General features: G+C 60.5%; 1 long non-coding RNA gene across 1 annotated transcript; it reads right to left on the bottom strand.

Moving 5' to 3' along the window:
* Positions 1-92: 92 nt before the first annotated feature.
* Positions 93-2663, bottom strand: LOC113979722. Its single transcript, XR_003537961.1, has 8 exons — positions 2623-2663; positions 2030-2331; positions 1503-1641; positions 1314-1405; positions 1128-1228; positions 847-971; positions 415-521; positions 93-201 (listed from the first exon to the last, which is right to left on the bottom strand). It is a non-coding gene; the product is annotated as an uncharacterized LOC113979722 (long non-coding RNA).

The following is a 2663-nucleotide window of genomic DNA, read 5'->3' as shown; positions in this document are numbered from 1 at the left end:
GTTCATGGAGGTGCTGAGCTCTTCTCCTGGGTCCTTCTGCTTCAAGCAAGCCCTGCAGAGCCCCAGGAGGCAGCTTTGGCAACTTACCCCTCCTCCTCTGCCTCCTGCCTGCCTCCTGGACAAAGGCACTCACTGGCATCGCAGTGCCCGTGTCTCTCTCCGAACTCGGTGAATGCATTAATGCTCTCCCATGATGGTGGTCTGATGGGAAAAGAAAACTGATGAGCTCCCTCTGCCCCGGCATCGGGCAGGTGCAGGGTGTCCCTGCTCTTCCCCCTGTGCCATTTCCAACTCCTGTGTGAAGTTGAACCCGGGACTCACGGAACAGTGCAGGGCCAGGACTGCTGGGGCAGGCCCTGGCACGGTACAGCACTTGCACCCCCTGTGTTGTGAGCCGGGCAGAAGGACACCAACCTCAAGGGCTTTCGGATCCCCATGGTGAACATATCCCTGAGAAATGTGTCATCATTTCTGCAGAGGGGGCACTGGAGGGATAAAAGACCAGCATGCAGAGCCTGTCCCTGCAGGAGAAACACAAGCAGCCAGAGTGAGGCCCTGGTGCTGCTGAGCCCCTGCCGTGCCCCCCGGGGTGAGGGAACCACTCCTACTTGGATGCAGTCCCTGTGGAACCAGGTGGTTTTGCAGGCTGGGCACACCAGGGTGTTGAAGGTCTTTCTGTCCTCCACAGGCTCCATGCAGATGAGGTATTCGGTGCCTGGCTCCAGTCGCCTCCACTGCCTGCTCTGGGCTGTGTGTGGGGCAGAAGCCCCTGGGGGAAAAAGGGGTGGGTGAGGTGAGAAGTGCTCGGCCCTTCCCTGGTGGTGGTGAGGAGGGGACAGGAGGTACCTGTACGGTGCCATGAACTGGGTGACACGGCCTCCCTACTTGGCACAGGGCAGGTGGAAGCTCAGGTCACAGTCTGTTTCGCAGCAGGTGATGGTGGCCCCGCTCTGGCCACAGATGCAGCAGCTCTGGAAAGAGCAGAGCAGCCCCATCAGGAGCAGCCTCACGGCCTCCTCCGTGTCCCAGAGCTGGTTGGAAGGGCTGGGCTTTCTTGCTTGGGGTCTGGGCTAAGCTCCAGCAAACCTCACCTGGCCCAAACCTCCCTGCTCTTGTCAGGCTCTCACCTGCTGTGCCACCTGGGAGAGTACATCTGGGATATTCCTTGGGAGGAAACCCTGAGTCCTACTCGATCTACCGGGTGGTGAGGAAGGTGGCTGGCAAAAAACTGTAGAAAAATGACACTCAGTGATGAGGAGAGAGTGGCAGGGACTGCCTGTCAAAAAATGGAAGGAGTCCTCAGAGCAACTCACCAGGCAGAACTCGTGGGCACAGAACTCATTTATCTGAAGGTTTTCTCTGCAGATACCCGGGTCAGCCTCTGATGGCTGACACAGCAGGCATGCTGGAGGGGAGAGAGACAATGGCCCCAGTCATGGCACCTGTGCTGCCCACCCTGACAGCCCCTCTGCCAGACTGTGGGAGGGGCACTTTGCTCTCACCTGGCTCCCTCCCTTTGGGGGCCTCCTCCTCCCTGTCTGACGTGGGACGTGTCAGCGGTGGGTCCCTGTCTCACTGTCCCACCAGTGAGTGGAGCTCCCAGCACTGGGTGCTCTAACACGGCTCCTGTCATGGCGACTTCTGGACCGGCCAGATGGATTTGGGATCTGATGTTGTTGGCAGGAGCAATTTTGTGTGCAGGATGTCCTTGATGTTTCCTGGCTGTGACTGCTCCTCCCAGCACTCGGTGCTCTCACATGGCTCCTGTCATGGGCACTTCTGGACCGTCCAGATCGATTTGGGGTCCGACGTTGCAGGCGGGAGCAGTTTCGCCTGCGGGATGTGTCTGATGGTCTCTGCCCGGGCCTGTGCCTCCCAGGACTTGGTGCTGGCACTTGGATCCTGTCCTGGGGACTTCTGGACCGAACGTGTGGATTTTGGGCCCGATGTTGCCGGCGGGAGTGGTTTTGCCGGCGGTCAGGCCCCCGACTGCTGTCCTCAGTTTCTGTGAAGCTGACCCCCATGTTACCTGACTGTCAGGGCTGGAGCTGCTCATCTCCTGTGAGGGAGATTCCAGAGACTGCTCCGATGTTGCCTGTTGGTTGGTATGGTGGTTGCTGGTCTCTGGTGCTGAAGATCCAGGGGATTGCACCTGGATGCTGGTGCTGGGGCTGATGGTCTCCACTGGTGCAGAACTGGGAGACAGCCCTGGTAGCACCAGGCTGCCTGTGTTGGGGCTGATGGTCTCGGGTTCCCTGGAGCCCGCAGAAGGCTCCAGTCCTGACAGTCAGGCCATGCAGGGGCAAGCAAGCTCCAAGTCATCTGTGGAGGCTGGAAGGGGAAGCAGGAATGTCAAGGCCACCTCAGGCCCAGGGCACGATAGACCAGAGCAGTGCTGCCAGTGCTCCTGGAGCAGACAGGCTTGGCCAAACCCACCCTGGGCACCCACTGCCAGTCCCAGCCTGGCACCTGGCCAAAGGGCACCCGAGTGCTTTGGAAAAGAGGGTCCCAGCCCCGGGATGGCTGGACAGCTCCTGCCTCCCCCTGCCACCTCTCCCAGCCCCACGCTGGCCACCCCGACAGCCCCTCTGCCAGGCTGTGGGAGGGGCACTTTGCTCTCACCTGGCTCCCTCCCTTTGGGGGCCTCCTCCTTCCTGTCTGAC

Source organism: Neopelma chrysocephalum, unplaced genomic scaffold, assembly GCF_003984885.1.
Source record: "Neopelma chrysocephalum unplaced genomic scaffold, ASM398488v2 Primary Assembly neopelma1_88325, whole genome shotgun sequence".
Lineage (NCBI taxonomy): Eukaryota > Metazoa > Chordata > Aves > Passeriformes > Pipridae > Neopelma > Neopelma chrysocephalum.
Note: the sequence above shows the minus strand (reverse complement) of the source record. Positions and strands in the feature narration are given on the sequence as shown.